At 51.9% G+C, this 18533-nt stretch overlaps 1 protein-coding gene across 1 annotated transcript in view; it reads left to right on the top strand.

Annotated features, from left to right (window-relative positions):
- The first annotated feature begins 259 nt into the window (after positions 1-259).
- The window catches only part of BGN (biglycan), a 204248-nt gene continuing 185974 nt past the window's right edge, over positions 260-18533 (top strand). The window contains exon 1 of the mRNA XM_078664569.1: positions 260-437. The gene's annotated coding sequence lies outside the window, so the exon portion shown is untranslated. The remainder of the gene's footprint in view (positions 438-18533) is intronic.

Genomic DNA, 18533 nt, shown 5'->3' on the forward strand with positions numbered 1-18533 from the left:
ACACGCTGCTCCCACGCACGGGCTCCCCTAGTGAAACTCGTCGTGTTCTTACAGCGCCTCGAAGGCACACGCGCTGCATCGAAGCGCTCTCTTCCTGGTGATGAGACAGCCGTGAGTGCTTGGGAGAGCCCGCACTTTGGGGAGTTTCTTGGCAGGGGCTGCAGCTGGGCGGCTCCAGCCTCCGAGCCTTTTTAGGCCTGGCGGAGGGGGGGCCTCGCTCCCTCCATCCCTCCCCCGCACATAAGCCGCCCCCGGGCCCGGCCCCGCCACCAGTGCGCACAGCCAGGGCCACGGAGTGTCGGGCCGGCTCCAAGCTGCGGGCGGACTTGGGCTGAGGACAGACGGACGCGGCTCTGCGGGACGGACGGACCCCCCCCCGGACTTTCACTTTTATCACCATCACTGGTTCTCATTGGGTGACCCGAGCGGGTGACAAGGTAGGTCCGACGTAACTATTTATTTTATTTATTTATAAAGTTTTATATAGCGCGAACTTCACCCAAGAGGGTATCAGAGCGCTTTACATTTAGCATCTAGTTTATTTAAGGGTGGCATCGCAGATCTGAAGGAGGCGCTTTTGATGGTAATAATGTAGGGCACAGCTGCGAGCCAGGGGTGCAAGAGGGTCGGTGCGTGCGGGGGAAACCGCGGCAGCAGGATAGCGCCTCGAGGCGACTGGGATATGTATCTCCTAAAATACTTATCAAACCACCAGAAAGCAAAGTCATAACGTAGATTACACAGTGTAGAGGGAAGTGATCACAAAATATAACGTAATAGTGAACGTAATGTCACGTGTGTGACGTAACAAAATGCCAAGCAATGTGAGATAAACCAAAACTTCAACTGCTAACATAATTACATGGAACCTCCAACACAAAGCAACACAATAAAAGGCGATTTAACATAGTAAAAAAGCGCCAAAATTAACATTTTACAACAACTCATAATTTAACAAGACGTGAGGCTTTTTTTTTGCGCTATCCTTGAGTATGTTCTTTTTGTAGTCAAGGCGCTATACAAAGGCTCACGGAAAACTGTCCTGAAAGGTCCACACCCCGTGTGATCTTGGGCTGAAGAGATTCCGTGCAGGGTTTCTGGTGCCGGTCACATGTGGCAGAGAGTGACTGCAGGCAGCAGGGCCGTGGACTGCTCGGTCACAAGTCCCGGCGCTCCCCACACGAGCCCTTTATCTTGGCCCATTGGCAACATCATATACGGCTAATCAGCCAATTTGACAACTTGTCTAGACAGCCTCAAAGCGCTTTCTGTCCGAATCGCCTCCTCTGTGCACTTCTTCTGGGGAGGGGGGGGGGGGGGGCGTTGATAAGGATGCTTTCTGGATAAATGTGAGCTTGATGACGTGAGCGCCTGTGTTTTTTTCATCATCAATGTCTCCCAATAAACTGTTAGATTTTCAAGTGTGATGTGGTAAAGCGCTGCGACGCGTTGTGTCTAGTGAGCGCTATATAGAACAAAAGAATAAATAAAGACGGGGTTTAAGCAGCGGCGAGGACGGTTCTTCTGGGAAAGGGGTGTCTCCGACAGGAGCGCCCCGCCCCCTGCCTTCACTCTGGTGTTTTGGGGGGCCCTGACGTTTTTTATGCGGCCCCTTTATTTGCCTGCCTGTTTGGGGCGGTGCCCGCCCTGAACGCAGTGTACTCTGCAGAGATGCACAAGTTGGAGTGAGGAATGCTGCGGCTGGAGGGGAGGGGGAGGGGCAGCCTGTCAGGCTGGTGAGGGGGGGGGGGGCGGGGGAGGGGTGTCAGTCTGAGGCAGGGCACAGGCTGTCCCATAGGGTGAATCGGCATGTTCGAGAGCATCCTTCCTCCGCCAGGCTCATGGAAGGGGAGAGTGCCCCCCCCCACCCCCCCACAGGATGACCGAATTAAACAGGATGGATTGATTTATTTAGTTAGCTATTTGTGCGTTTTTATATATTGCACGTAGTTTACCGAGAGATGTCAGGCGCTTTACATTTATTTATTTTACTTATTTATTTGCAAAGTTTTATATAGCGCTGGCTAGACCCGGAGGTATCAGAGCGCTTTACATGAGGATCCATAATTACATAGACAAGTATACACATAGCAGAAAAGAAAAAATATGAGATTACACAATAATGTTAGATTATTAGCACATACACACTTCTTATGGGGAGTGAAGAGGTAGAGGAGGAATGGTAACATTACCTCATACAGGTACCCACTCGTACAGACTATCCCATCCCATTTCATCTGCCCCATGCTGAAGCTCCCTCCACCACAATTGGTCAAAGTAAATTAAATAAGGAAAAATAGAAGCATGGAAGTAGGTGTCACTACTGATATGTACAACAGTTAGTCGCGGTGTGAGTTACAGATTAGCAAATTAGGTACTCACTCAAGATTACATATTAAGAAAAGGTGGCGTGATTGAGGTGACACAAATACATAATGTATAATTACACACTTGAGACGCATAAGGTGTCCGCGTCACATAGGTCCATCGATATTATGCATAATGCAGGGTGCCCACATTATACAGGGTGGCCGCATCACATAGGAAGTCTGCCGTACACAGGGTTTCAGGGTGGTCACAGTATACAGGTTCTTCTCGTCACTCAGCCTGTAGATAGACACAGGGCTTCCTCGTATCGTATCGGCAGTTTTCTTTACACGGACTGTCGCACCCCACAGGGTGTCCGCGCGATACAGGGTGCGGATATCGCACAGGATGTTGCAGCCATACTAGTGTCCGCATCTTACAGGGTGTCTGTCCACAGTACCCGCGGAGCCCACATTATACAGGGTGCGGATCTCACACAGGATGCACCAACCATGCTAGTGTCCGCATCTTACAGGGTGCCACAGGGCACGCGGAGCCCACATTATACAGGGTGCGCGCACTAGGCCGATGGCTCCCTTTGTCCGGGGTCCTTCCCCTGTAAGGGGGCGGGTTCCCCTTAAGGGCAGCAGGTTCCGTTGTAGGCTCAGGGTGACCCCGTTACACAGAACGTGTCCGTCGTATGTAGGGTGCAGCTTGCACCAGAATGGTGAGGGGGGGGGGGGGGCACGGCTCCCCGGATCATGGACCGGTCCGAAGTTACCCCCTTCCACAGGCGGCGGAGTGTTGTCTTTACAGGGGCCGGTGCGATTCCAAGACAGGGCTCCTGAGGTCCGTGCAGCGGCGTGTGCCGCCTGTAGAGGCGCCTGTGGCCTGTACAGGTGAACCCGGTACGGCAGCAGCTGCTCCGCAGGTCTGGCACATGCCAGGCAGAGGGGGTGCAGGGGTGCAGCCCGCAGCCGAGGCCTTTGCACACGGGCTCTTCCATTGTTCACGCACAGGGCGTGTGCTGGGGCAGGGATGGCGCGTGGATTGTCCTTACCACAGCACAGGGGGGTGCTGGTAGTGACTGTTCCACAGCACTGGGGGGTGCATGTATTATTGTCTTTGCCCTGTGCTGCACCACTGCAAATCCTGTGCAGCACTGTTTGGTCCGTTGTTGCACCAATCCTCGTCCTGAGAGGCATTAGTGCGTCACCATCCCTCATCTTGTCGAGCCATGATTGGTCCTGGATGTTTCACCATTACTCATCCTGTGTAGCACCAGTTGGTCCTGTGTGTTGCACCATCGCTCGTCCTGTGTAGCACCAGTTGGTCCTGTGTGTTGCACCATCGCTCGTCCTGTGTAGCACCAGTTGGTCCTGTGTGTTGCACCATCGCTCGTCCTGTGTAGCACCAGTTGGTCCTGTGTGTTGCACCATCGCTCGTCCTTTCTAGCACCAGTTTGTCTGTGTGTTGCACCATCGCTCGTCCTGTGTAGCACCAGTTGGTCCTGTGTGTTGCACCATCGCTCTTCCTGTGTAGCACCAGTTGGTGCTGAGTGTTGCACCATTGCTCGTCCTTTCTAGCACCAGTTGGTCCTGTGTGTAGCACCATCGCTCTTCCTGTGTTGCACCATCGCTCGTCCTGTGTAGCACCAGTTGGTCCTGTGTGTTGCACCATCGCTCGTCCTTTCTAGCACCAGTTGGTCCTGTGTGTTGCACCATCGCTCATCCTGTGTAGCACCAGTTGGTCCTGTGCATTGCACCATCACTCATCCTGTGTAGCACCAGTTGGTCCTGTGTGTTGCACCATCTCTCGTCCTTTCTAGCACCAGTTGGTCCTGTGTGTTGCACCATCACTCATCCTGTGTAGCACCAGTTGGTCCTGTGTGTTGCACCATCGCTCGTCCTTTATAGCACCAGTTGGTCCTATGTGTTGCACCATCGCTCGTCCTGTGTAGCACCAGTTGGTCCTGTGTGTTTCACCATCGCTCGTCCTGTGTAGCACCAGTTGGTCCTGAGTGTTGCACCATCGCTCGTCCTGTGTAGCACCAGTTGGTCCTGAGTGTTGCACCATCGCTCGTCCTGTGTAGCACCAGTTGGTTCTGAGTGTTGCACCATCGCTCGTCCTTTCTAGCACCAGTTGGTCCTGTGTATTGCCCCATCACTTGTCCTGTGTAGCACCAGTTGGTCCTATGTGTTGCACCATCGCTCTTCCTGTGTAGCACCAGTTGGTTCTGTGTGTTGCACCATCGCTCTTCCTGTGTTGCACCAGTTGGTCCTGTGTGTTGCACCATCGCTCGTCCTGTGTAGCACCAGTTGGTCCTGTGTGTTTCACTATTACTCATCCTGTGTAGCACCAGTTAGTCCTGTGTGTTGCACCATCGCTCATCCTTTCTAGCACCAGTTGGTCCTGTGTGTTGCACCATCACTCATCCTGTGTAGCACCAGTTGGTCCTGTATGTTTCACCATTACTCGTCCTGTGTAGCACCAGTTGGTCCTGTGTGTTTCACTATTACTCATCCTGTGTAGCACCAGTTGGTCCTGTGTGTTGCACCATCGCTCGTCCTGTGTAGCACCAGTTGGTCCTGTGTGTTGCACCATCGCTCGTCCTGTGTAGCACCAGTTTGTCCTGTGTGTTGCACCATCGCTCTTCCTGTGTAGCACCAGTTAGTCCTGTGTGTTGCACCATCGCTCGTCCTTTCTAGCACCAGTTTGTCCTGTGTGTTGCACCATCGCTCTTCCTGTGTAGCACCAGTTGGTGCTGTGTGTTGCACCATCGCTCGTCCTTTCTAGCACCAGTTGGTCCTGTGTGTTGCACCATCGCTCTTCCTGTGTAGCACCAGTTGGTGCTGTGTGTTGCACCATCGCTCGTCCTTTCTAGCACCAGTTGGTCCTGTGTGTTGCACCATCGCTCGTCCTGTGTAGCACCAGTTGGTCCTGTGTGTTGCACCATCACTCATCCTGTGTAGCACCAGTTGGTCCTGTGTGTTGCACCATCGCTCGTCCTTTCCAGCACCAGTTGGTCCTGTGTGCTGCACCATCACTCATCCTGTGTAGCACCAGTTGGTCCTGTGTGTTGCACCATCGCTCATCCTTTCTAGCTCCAGTTGGTCCTGTGTGTTGCACCATCGCTCGTCCTGTGTAGCACCAGTTGGTCCTGTGTGTTGCACCATCGCTCTTCCTGTGTAGCAGCAGTTGGTGCTGTGTGTTGCACCATTGCTCGTCCTTTCTAGCACCAGTTGGTCCTGTGTGTTGCACCATCGCTCTTCCTGTGTTGCACCATCGCTCGTCCTGTGTAGCACCAGTTGGTCCTGTGTGTTGCACCATCGCTCGTCCTTTCTAGCACCAGTTGGTCCTGTGTGTTGCACCATCGCTCGTCCTGTGTAGCACCAGTTGGTCTTGTGTGTTGCACCATCACTCATCCTGTGTAGCACCAGTTGGTCCTGTGTGTTGCACCATCGCTCGTCCTTTCTAGCACTAGTTGGTCCTGTGTGTTGCACCATCACTCATCCTGTGTAGCACCAGTTGGTCCTGTGTGTTGCACCATCGCTCGTCCTGTGTAGCACCAGTTGGTCCTGTGTGTTGCACCATCGCTCGTCCTGTGTAGCACCAGTTGGTCCTGAGTGTTGCACCATCGCTCGTCCTGTGAAGCACCAGTTGGTCCTGAGTGTTGCACCATCGCTCGTCCTGTGTAGCACCAGTTGGTTCTGAGTGTTGCACCATCACTCTTCCTGTGTAGCACCAGTTGGTTCTGTGTGTTGCACCATTGCTCTTCCTGTGTTGCACCAGTTGGTCCTGTGTGTTGCACCATCGCTCGTCCTGTGTAGCACCAGTTGGTCCTGTGTGTTTCACTATTACTCATCCTGTGTAGCACCAGTTAGTCCTGTGTGTTGCACCATCGCTAATCCTTTCTAGCACCAGTTGGTCCTGTGTGTTGCACCATCACTTATCCTGTGTAGCACCAGTTGGTCCTGTATGTTTCACCATTACTCGTCCTGTGTAGCACCAGTTGGTCCTGTGTGTTTCACTATTACTCATCCTGTGTAGCACCAGTTGGTCCTGTGTGTTGCACCATCGCTCGTCCTGTGTAGCACCAGTTGGTCCTGTGTGTTGCACCATCGCTCGTCCTGTGTAGCACCAGTTGGTCCTGTGTGTTTCACTATTACTCATCCTGTGTAGCACCAGTTGGTCCTGTGTGTTGCACCATCGCTTGTCCTGTGTAGCACCAGTTGGTCCTGAGTGTTGCACCATCGCTCATCCTGTGTAGCACCAGTTGGTTCTGAGTGTTGCACCATCGCTCGTCCTTTCTAGCACCAGTTGGTCCTGTGTATTGCCCCATCACTTGTCCTGTGTAGCACCAGTTGGTCCTAAGTGTTGCACCATCGCTCTTCCTGTGTAGCACCAGTTGGTTCTGTGTGTTGCACAATCGCTCATCCTTTCTAGCTCCAGTTGGTCCTGTGTGCTGCACCATCACTCTTCCTGTGTAGCACCAGTTGGTTCTGTGTGTTGCACCATCGCTCTTCCTGTGTTGCACCAGTTGGTTCTGTGTGTTGCACCATCGCTCTTCCTGTGTTGCACCAGTTGGTCCTGTGTGTTGCACCATCGCTCGTCCTGTGTAGCACCAGTTGGTCCTGTGTGTTTCACTATTACTCATCCTGTGTAGCACCAGTTGATCCTGTGTGTTGCACCATCGCTCGTCCTGTGTAGCACCAGTTGGTCCTGTGTGTTGCACCATTGCTCGTCCTGTGTAGCACCAGTTGGTCCTGTGTGTTGCACCATCGCTCGTCCTGTGTAGCACCAGTTGGTCCTGTGTGTTTCACTATTACTCATCCTGTGTAGCACCAGTTGGTCCTGTGTGTTGCACCATCGCTCGTCCTGTGTAGCACCAGTTGGTCCTGAGTGTTGCACCATCGCTCGTCCTGTGTAGCACCAGTTGGTTCTGAGTGTTGCACCATCGCTCGTCCTTTCTAGCACCAGTTGGTCCTGTGTATTGCCCCATCACTTGTCCTGTGTAGCACCAGTTGGTCCTATGTGTTGCACCATCGCTCTTCCTGTGTAGCACCAGTTGGTTCTGTGTGTTGCACCATCGCTCTTCCTGTGTTGCACCAGTTGGTCCTGTGTGTTGCACCATCGCTTGTCCTGTGTAGCACCAGTTGGTCCTGTGTGTTTCACTATTACTCATCCGGTGTAGCACCAGTTGGTCCTGTGTGTTGCACCATCGCTCGTCCTGTGTAGCACCAGTTGGTCCTGAGTGTTGCACCATCGCTCGTCCTGTGTAGCACCAGTTGGTCCTGTGTGTTGCACCATCGCTCGTCCTTTCTAGCACCAGTTGGTCCTGTGTGTTGCACCATCGCTCGTCCTGTGTAGCACCAGTTGGTCCTGTGTGTTTCACTATTACTCATCCTGTGTAGCACCAGTTGGTCCTGTGTGTTGCACCATCGCTCGTCCTGTGTAGCACCAGTTGGTCCTGAGTGTTGCACCATCGCTCGTCCTGTGTAGCACCAGTTGGTCCTGTGTGTTGCACCATCGCTCATCCTGTGTAGCACCAGTTGGTCCTGAGTGTTGCACCATCGCTCGTCCTGTGTAGCACCAGTTGGTCCTGTGTGTTGCACCATCGCTCGTCCTGTGTAGCACCAGTTGGTCCTGAGTGTTGCACCATCGCTCGTCCTGTGTAGCACCAGTTGGTCCTGAGTGTTGCACCATCGCTCCTCCTGTGTAGCACCAGTTGGTTCTGAGTGTTGCACCATCGCTCGTCCTTTCTAGCACCAGTTGGTCCTGTGTATTGCCCCATCACTTGTCCTGTGTAGCACCAGTTGGTCCTATGTGTTGCACCATCGCTCTTCCTGTGTAGCACCAGTTGGTTCTGTGTGTTGCACCATCGCTCTTCCTGTGTTGCACCAGTTGGTCCTGTGTGTTGCACCATCGCTCGTCCTGTGTAGCACCAGTTGGTCCTGTGTGTTTCACTGTTACTCATCCTGTGTAGCACCAGTTGGTCCTGTGTGTTGCACCATCGCTCGTCCTGTGTAGCACCAGTTGGTCCTGTGTGTTGCACCATCGCTCGTCCTGTGTAGCACCAGTTGGTCCTGTGTGTTGCACCATCGCTCGTCCTATGTAGCACCAGTTGGTCCTGTGTGTTTCACTGTTACTCATCCTGTGTAGCACCAGTTGGTCCTGTGTGTTGCACCATCGCTCGTCCTGTGTAGCACCAGTTGATCCTGAGTGTTGCACCATCGCTCGTCCTGTGTAGCACCAGTTGGTCCTGTGTGTTGCACCATCGCTCGTCCTTTCTAGCACCAGTTGGTCCTGTGTGTTGCACCAACGCTCGTCCAGTGTAGCACCAGTTGGTCCTGTGTGTTGCACCATTGCTCGTCCTGTGTAGCACCAGTTGGTCCTGTGTGTTGCACCATTGCTCTTCCTGTGTAGCACCAGTTGGTCCTGTGTGTTGCACCATCGCTTGTCCTGTGTAGCACCAGTTGGTCCTGTGTGTTGCACCATCGCTTGTCCTGTGTAGCACCAGTTGGTCCTGTGTGTTGCACCATCGCTCGTCCTGTGTAGCACCAGTTGGTCCTGTGTGTTGCACCATCGCTTGTCCTGTGTAGCACCAGTTGGTCCTGTGTGTTGCGTCATCACTTGTCCTATGTAGCAGCAGTTGGTCCTGTGTGTTGCACCATCGCTCTTCCTGGGTTGCATCATTGGTCATCCTTTTCCACAGCTGCTGATCCTGTGCAGCATTGGCTATTCCTGTGTTGTACCATTGCTCGTTCTCTGTGGCACTAGCTGAGCCTGTGTTGCACCACTGCTCATCCTGTGTCCACAAAAAAGGAAGGTGCACTCCAAGAAGAGTCAGTTGAGTGGAAACTTTTTGGGAAAATTCTTCTCTTTATTCATATTTGTCTTTTTTCTTAAAAACGGCACAGCCAACGCGTTTCGTCCCCCTAGTGCCACGGGAACTTCGTCAGGGCTGTAACAATCATAATATACAGAAACATAAATGTAATCGTATATAAAACATGTATACACAATACAGGATAAAATGTCACACAATAACTAAACCTTACACAACATACATATAGACCCAAAGCAAAAACAATTACGAGTTTACACAGGACATACATATAAATTACATTTACATAGTTTAAATCCGAAAGACAGCGGGTTTTGGGAGTAGTGGCACCACCATCTAATTAAAACTAACGGAACTTAAGTGCTTGACCTTGGTCTGCTGCTGTGTCTTTCATGCCACTGCTCATCCTGTGTAGGGGTGGGTGGTAAAATCCGCTCCTCTGGCAGAGTTCGCATAGTTTTGCCCACTCCAGGACACGTGGTGAATTTTTTCCTCGTGGACGGCTCGCCAACATTAAGTTGGCAAGCGTGAGTGAGAAAATTGAGCGCTAGCCCGCCTCCCGGCGCGGTTTCTCAACTCAGGGGGGCACGACACGGGCACGGCACGGGCACGGCACGGGCACGGCAGGCCGCTACTGCTCACGTTGAGAAAGCTGCTGCTCAAGTAGAAAATCTGTTCGAGCGGCAGAATGTAGCTGCGCCCTCTGGCTGGCCGCGGGGTGCCGTTCGAGCTGATTCTACAGCGCAGGATAAGCTTCCGGCGCTAAACGTCGGCACGCGCAGCACGATGCACCAAACTCGAGTGCGCACGGAATTCCGCAAAATCTCACAGAGTTTTTAGGTAACTCCGCGGAATTCCACAGAGTGAAACTCTCTGAGTTCCGCCCACACCTAATCCTGTGCAGCATTGACCGATGCCGTAATGCACCATCGCTCTTCCTGTGCGGCACCAGCTGGTCCTGTCTGACACCAGTTGGTTCAGTTTGTTGCACCATTATTTGTCCTGTGCGACAGCTGTTGGTCCTGTGTTGCTCCGGGTTTTAACCTCCCTGTGCGGCACCAGCAGGCCCTGTGATGCACTATGTCTAACAAGTAACACAGGAGGTTCATTAAAAACAAAACACTAGTGCTCAACCTGTATGGAACCAGCTGGTCCTGTAGTGCACTAGTGCTCATCATGTGCAGCACCATCTAGTCCTGTAGTGCAGTAGTGCTCATCCTGTGTGGTACCAGCTGGTCCTATGGTGCACTAGTGCTCATCCTGTGCAGCACCAGCTGGTCCTGTAGTGCACTAGTGCTCATCATGTGCAGCACCATCTAGTCCTGTAGTGCAGTAGTGCTCATCCTGTGTGGTACCAGCTGGTCCTATGGTGCACTAGTGCTCATCCTGTGCAGCACCAGCTGGTCCTGTAGTGCACTAATGCTCATCCTGTCCAGCACCAGCTGGTCCTGTAGTGCACTTGTGCTTATCCTGTGTGGCACCAGCTGGTCCTGTAGTGCACTAATGCTCATCCTGTGCAGCACCAGCTGGTCCTGTAGTGCACTAGTGCTCATCCTGTGTGGAACCAGCTGGTCCTATTGTGCACTAGTGCTCATCCTGTGTGGCACCAGCTGGTCCTGTAGTGCACCAGTGCTCATCCTGTGTGACACCAGCTGGTCCTGTAGTGCACCAGTGCTCATCCTGTGTGGCACCAGCTGGTCTTGTAGTGCACTAATGCTCATCCTGTGTGGCACCAGCTGGTCCTGTAGTGCACTAGTGCTTGTCCTGTGTGGCACCAGCTGGTCCTGTAGTGAACTAGTGCTCATCCTGTGTGGCACCAGCTGGTCCTGTAGTGCACTAGTGCTTGTCCTGTGTGGCACCAGCTGGTCCTGTAGTGAACTAGTGCTCATCCTGTGTGGCACCAGCTGGTCCTGTAGTGCACCAGTGCTCATCCTGTGTGGCACCAGCTGGTCCTGTAGTGCACCAGTGCTCATCCTGTGTGGCACCAGCTGGTCCTGTAGTGCACTAGTGCTCAATCTGTGTGGCACCAGCTGGTCCTGTAGTGCACTAGTGCTCATCCTGTGTGGCACCAGCTGGTACTGTAGAGCTCTAGTGCTCATCCTCTGTGGCACCAGCTGGTCCTGTAGTGCACTAATGCTCATCCTGTGCAGCACCAGCTGGTCCTGTAGTGCACTAGTGCTCATCCTGTGCGGAACCAGCTGGTCCTATGTTGCACTAGTGCTCATCCTGTGTGGAACCAGCTGGTCCTATTGTGCACTAGTGCTCATCCTGTGTGGCACCAGCTGGTCCTGTAGTGCACCAGTTCTCATCCTGTGTGGCACCAGCTGGTCCTGTAGTGCACCAGTGCTCATCCTGTGTGGCACCAGCTGGTCTTGTAGTGCACTAATGCTCACCATGTGTGGCACCAGCTGGTCCTGTAGTGCACTAGTGCTTGTCCTGTGTGGCACCAGCTGGTCCTGTAGTGAACTAGTGCTCATCCTGTGTGGCACCAGCTGGTCCTGTAGTGCACTAGTGCTTGTCCTGTGTGGCACCAGCTGGTCCTGTAGTGAACTAGTGCTCATCCTGTGTGGCACCAGCTGGTCCTGTAGTGCACCAGTGCTCATCCTGTGTGGCACCAGCTGGTCCTGTAGTGCACCAGTGCTCATCCTGTGTGGCACCAGCTGGTCCTGTAGTGCACTAGTGCTCAATCTGTGTGGCACCAGCTGGTCCTGTAGTGCACTAGTGCTCATCCTGTGTGGCACCAGCTGGTACTGTAGAGCTCTAGTGCTCATCCTCTGTGGCACCAGCTGGTACTGTAGAGCAGTAGTGCTCATCCTGTGTGGCACCAGCTGGTCCTGTGGTGCACTAGTGCTCATCCTGTGTGGCACCAGCTAGTCCAGTAGTGCACTAGTGCTCATCTTGTGTGAAGCATAAGAATAATATTGCACAAGTCCTCATCCTGTGTGGCACCAGCTGGTCCTGTAGCGCACCAGTGCTCATCCTGTGTTGCACCAGCTGGTCCTGTAGTGCACCAGTGCTCATCCTGTGTGGCACCAGCTGGTCCTGTAGTGCACCAGTGCTCATCCTGTGTGGCACCAGCTGGTCCTGTAGTGCACTAGTGCTCAATCTGTGTGGCACCAGCTGGTCCTGTAGTGCACTAGTGCTCATCCTGTGTGGCACCAGCTGGTACTGTAGAGCAGTAGTGCTCATCCTGTGTGGCACCAGCTGGTCCTGTGGTGCACTAGTGCTCATCCTGTGTGGCACCAGCTAGTCCAGTAGTGCACTAGTGCTCATCTTGTGTGAAGCATAAGAATAATATTGCACAAGTCCTCATCCTGTGTGGCACCAGCTGGTCCTGTAGCGCACCAGTGCTCATCCTGTGTTGCACCAGCTGGTCCTGTAGTGCACCAGTGCTCATCCTGTGTGGCACCAGCTGGTCCTGTAGTGCACCAGTGCTCATCCTGTGTGGCACCAGCTGGTCCTGTAGTGCACTAGTGCTCAATCTGTGTGGCACCAGCTGGGCCTGTAGTGCACTAGTGCTCATCCTGTGTGGCACCAGCTGGTACTGTAGAGCAGTAGTGCTCATCCTGTGTGGCACCAGCTGGTCCTGTGGTGCACTAGTGCTCATCCTGTGTGGCACCAGCTAGTCCAGTAGTGCACCATTGCTCATCTTGTGTGAAGCATAAGAATAATATTGCACACGTCCTCATCCTGTGTGGCACCAGCTGGTCCTGTAGCGCACTAGTGCTGGTCCCGTGTGAAGCACAAGAATCATGTTGCACTAGTGCTCGTCCTGCGCGGTTCCTCATACGCCCGTCAATGCTCCTGTTTCACGGCATTGGCATTTTTTGCACCACCAGACCTGGCCTTGTGTTTCACTATTCTCGATGCTATGTTGTTGCACTAATGGTACTTTTTGTGTTATGCCGACGCTCATCCTGCATGCGTTGCTGCCATTGTGTGCATCTGCCACGCCTTCGTTGCACAGTTCCTTGCTTGTGTCGCACATTTTTTTGCCTTCCTTTGCATCATGGCTGTTCCCGTGCTGCACCATTGCTGACACTGATTTGAACAATTGTTGTACTTTTGTTGCGCTGTTGTTTTTCCTTTGTTTCTCTTTTGCAACTCTAAATGAGCTGCAAACCTGTGCACTTCCATTGTGCCCCTGTGCTGCGGCGTTGTGTTACTTTTACTGGTGCAGTGCTACCCAATGCAGTGCCTGTGTTGCACAATACACGGCCCTGTGTTGCACCACTGATTTTTTCTTTTGCACCATTGTTGGTCCTTTATTCACCATTGCTTTACCTGAGTTGCACCAGTGTTGCTTGTGACATGTGTGTGTTATTACTAATGCCACAATCCTGGGCCACAGGGGACCGAAGGGCGTGCAGGGTCAAAGGCAAGGGTACAGCCAACACGTGCCAGCAGGTGCGTGAGGAGGTGATGGTGTCTGGTGGTTCACAGGGGCCTGGCTTGCACTATTCTTAGCTCTGTGTCTTCATGGGTGTCTAGGAGTTGTGTGATTGGTGGTCCTGGCTCCATCCCTGGTGGTCCTCTGTCGCACCACCGCTGATCCTGTTTTTTCACACAACTCACACACTGTGTGTCACCATTGCATGTTCTATATTGCACCACAATTGATCATGTCACACCATTGTCACCTGTGCACTGCACTATTGTTGGGCGTTTGTCACCCAGTTGTCTCTTTGTTGTGTCATTGCTGTCCATGAGCTGCAGCATTGATGTCCCAGTCACACAATAGTTGTGCACTTTTCACAGTTGTATTAACCTTGTGCACATCCATTCCTTATTGTGTGTTGTACCACAGCTGTGTTACATAGTTTCCAGCACCACCATATACAATCGGTAACCCTATGTGGCACCATTGATGTCTGTGTGCTTTGCACATCTGTGGCTTCTACATTTTATACCATTCCCTATCCTGTGTGGCACCATTGTTTGTGTTTTATTGCACTGTGGTATTCACCCTTCATTCCTTAATGTGTGTTGCACTATAGCTGTGTTACATCGTGTCCGCGTCTGTGTTTTTATACAGGTCCTTATCCTGTGTGACACCATTGTTTGTCCTTCATTGCACTGTTGTATTCACCCTGTGTGTATACTTTCTTTATCGTGTGTTGCACCATAGCTGTGTTACACCGCTTCCGCGTCTGTGTTTTTATACGGGTCCTTACCCTGGGTGGCACCATTGTGTGTTGTTTATTGCACTGTGCTTGGCTGCGTCACACCATTGCTACCTATGGACTGGACAGTTGTTGGGCGCTTGTTGCACTTTTATTACCTCTTTGTTGCATCACTGCTGTTCATGAGCCACGTCATTGTCGTCCCAGAGTCACACAATAGTTGGTATTTTTTTGCACTTGATATATTAACCCTGCACACATCTATCCCTTATTCTGTGTTGCACCATAGCTGTGTTAAATCACTGACAGCCTTATCTTGCACCATTGCTGACCCTATGTTGCGCCATTGACGCGTCTGTGGTGCACAGCTGCTGACCCTATGTTGCTCCATTGACTCTTCTGTGTTGCACAGCTGCTGAACCTGTGTTACTCCATTGACGCATCTGTGTTGCACAGCTGCTGAACCTGTGTTGCTCCATTGACACTTCTGTGCTGCACAGCTGCTGACCCTATGTGGCACGATTGACGCTTCTGTGTTGCACAGCTGCTGAACCTATGTTACACAACTGACTATTCTGTGTTGCACAACTGCTGAACCTGTGTTGCACCATTGACTCTTCTATGTTGCACAGTTGCTGACCCTATGTTACACCATTGACTATTCTGTGTTGCACAACTGCTGAACCTGTGTTGCTCCATTGACGCTTCTGTGTTGCACAGCTGCTGACCCTATGTTGCTCCATTGATGCTTCTTTGTTGCACAGCTGCTGACCCTATGTGGCACCATTAACGCTTCTGTGTTGCACAGATGCTGACCCTATGTTGCTCCATTGACTATTCTGTGTTGCACAACTGCTGAACCTGTGTTGCACAATTGATGCTTCTGTGTTGCACAGCTGCTGACCCTATGTTGCTCCATAGACGCTTCTGTGTTGCACAGCTGCTGACCCTATGTTGCTCCATTGAGGCTTCTGTGTTGCACAAATGCTGACCCTATGTTGCTCCATTGATGCTTCTGTGTTGCACAGCTGCTAAACCTATGTTGCTCCATTGACACTTCTGTGTTGCACAAATGCTGACCCTATGTTGCACCATTGATGCTTCTGTGTTGCAGACCTGCTGACCCTATGTGGCTCCATTGAGGCTTCTGTGTTGCACAGCTGCTGACCCTATGTTGCTCCTTTGATGCTTCTGTGTTGCACAGCTGCTGACCCTATGTTGCTCCATTGACGCTTCTGTGTTCACAGCTGCTGACCCTATGTTGCTCCTTTGATGCTTCTGTGTTGCACAGCTGCTGACCCTATGTTGCTCCACTGACGCTTCTGTGTTGCACAGCTGCTGACCCCATGTTGCTCCATTGATGCTTCTGTGTTGCACAGCTGCTGACCCTATGTTGCTCCATTGACGCTTCTGTGTTCACAGCTGCTGACCCTATGTTGCTCCATTGATGCTTCTGTGTTGCACAGCTGCTGACCCTATGTTACTCCATTGACGCTTCTGTGTTTCATAGCTGCTGACCCTATGTTGCTCCATTGATGCTTCTGTGTTGCACAGCTGCTGACCCTATGTTGCTCCATTGACGCTTCTATGTTGCACAGCTGCTAACCACATGTTGCTCCATTGATGCTTCTGTGTTGCACAGCTGCTGACCCTATGTTGCTCCATTGATGCTTCTGTGTTGCACAGCTGCTGACTCTATGTTGCTCCATAGACGCTTCTGTGTTGCACAGCTGCTGACCCTATGTTGCTCCATTGATGCCTCTGTGTTGCACAGCTGCTGACCCTATGTTGCTCCATTGATGCTTCTATGTTGCACAGCTGCTAACCACATGTTGCTCCATTGATGCTTCTGTGTTGCACAGCTGCTGACCCTATGTTGCTCCATTGACACTTCTGTGTTTCATAGCTGCTGACCCTATGTTGCTCCATTGATGCTTCTGTGTTGCACAGCTGCTGACCCTATGTTGCACAATTGACGCTTCTGTGTTTCACAGCTGCTGACCCTATGTTGCTCCATTGATGCTTCTGTGTTGCACAGCTGCTGACCCTATGTTGCACAATTGACGCTTCTGTGTTTCACAGCTGCTAACCCCATGTTGCTCCATTGATGCTTCTGTGTTGCACAGCTGCTGACCCTATGTTGCTCCATTGACGCTTCGGTGTTTCATAGCTGCTGACCCTATGTTGCTCCATTGATGCTTCTGTGTTGCACAGCTGCTGACCCTATGTTGCACAATTGACGCTTCTGTGTTTCACAGCTGCTGACCCTATGTTGCTCCATTGATGCTTCTGTGTTGCACAGCTGCTGACCCTATGTTGCACAATTGACGCTTCTGTGTTTCACAGCTGCTAACCCCATGTTGCTCCATTGATGCTTCTGTGTTGCACAGCTGCTGACCCTATGTTGCTCCATTGACGCTTCTGTGTTTCATAGCTGCTGACCCTATGTTGCTCCATTGATGCTTCTGTGTTGCACAGCTGCTGACCCTATGTTGCTCCATTGACGCTTCTGTGTTGCACAGCTGCTGACCCTAAGTTGCACAATTGATGCTTCCGTGTTGCACAGCTGCTGACCCTATGTTGCTCCATCGACGCTTATCATTGCACAGCTGCTGACCCTATGTTGCTCCATTGACGCTTCCGTGTTCACAGCTGCTGACCCTATGTTGCTCCATTGATGCTTCTGTGGTCACAGCTGCTGACCCTATGTTGCTCCATTGATGCTTCTGTGTTGCACAGCTGCTAACCCCATGTTGCTCCATTGATGGTTCTGTGTTGCACAGCTGCTGACCCTATGTTGCTTCAGTGATGCTTCTGTGTTGCACAGCTGCTAACCCCATGTTGCTCCATTGACGCTTCTGTGTTGCACAGCTGCTGACCCCATGTTGCTCCATTGATGCCTCTGTGTTGCACAGCTGCTGACCCCATGTTTCACCATGGATGCTTCCGTGTTGCACAGCTGCTGACCCTATGTTGCTCCATTGAGGCTTCCGTGTTGCACAGCTGCTGACCCTATGTTGCTCCATTGATGCTTCTGTGTTCACAGCTGCTGACCCTATGTTGCTCCATTGATGCTTCTGTGTTCACAGCTGCTGACCCTATGTTGCTCCATTGATGCTTCTGTGTTGCACAGCTGCTGACCCTATGTTGCTCCATTGACGCTTCCGTGTTCACAGCTGCTGACCCTATGTTGCTTCATTGATGCTTCTGTGTTGCACAGCTGCTGACCCTATGTTACACCATTGACTATTCTGTGTTGCACAACTGCTGAACCTGTGTTGCTCCATTGACACTTCTGTGTTGCACAAATGCTGACCCTATGTTGCGCCATTGACGCTTCTGTGTTGCACAGCTGCTGACCCTGTGTTACTCCATTGACGCTTCTGTGTTGCACAAATGCTGACCCTATGTTGCGCCATTGACGCTTCTGTGTTCACAGCTGCTGACCCTATGTTGCTCTATTGACGCTTCTTTGTTGCACAGCTGCTGACCCTATGTGGCACCATTAACGCTTCTGTGTTGCACAGATGCTGACCCTATGTTGCACCATTGACTATTCTGTGTTGCACAACTGCTGAACCTGTGTTGCACAATTGATGCTTCTGTGTTGCACAGCTGCTGACTCTATGTTGCTCCATAGACGCTTCTGTGTTGCACAGCTGCTGACCCTATGTTGCTCCATTGAGGCTTCTGTGTTGCACAGCTGCTGACCCTATGTTGCTCCATTGACGCTTCTGTGTTGCACAAATGCTGACCCTATGTTGCTCCACTGATGCTTCTGTGTTGCACAGCTGCTGACCCTATGTTGCTCCATTGACACTTCTGTGTTGAACAAATGATGACCCTATATTGCTCCATTGATGCTTCTGTGTTCCACAGCTGCTGACCCTATGTTGCACCATTGATGCTTCTGTGTTGCAGAGCTGCTGACCCTATGTTGCTCCAATGAGGCTTCTGTGTTGCACAGCTGCTGACCCTATGTTGCTCCTTTGAGGCTTCTGTGTTGCACAGCTGCTGACTCTATGTTGCTCTATTGACGCTTCTGTGTTTCACAGCTGCTGACCCTAAGTTGCTCCATTGATGCTTCTGTGTTCACAGCTGCTGACCCTATGTTGCTCCATTGATGCTTCTGTGTTGCACAGCTGCTGACCCTATGTTGCTCCATTGACGCTTCTGTGTTGCACAGCTGCTGACCCTAAGTTGCTCCATTGATGCTTCTGTGTTGCACAGCTGCTGACCCTATGTTGCTCCATTGA

Source organism: Lissotriton helveticus, chromosome 10, assembly GCF_964261635.1.
Source record: "Lissotriton helveticus chromosome 10, aLisHel1.1, whole genome shotgun sequence".
Lineage (NCBI taxonomy): Eukaryota > Metazoa > Chordata > Amphibia > Caudata > Salamandridae > Lissotriton > Lissotriton helveticus.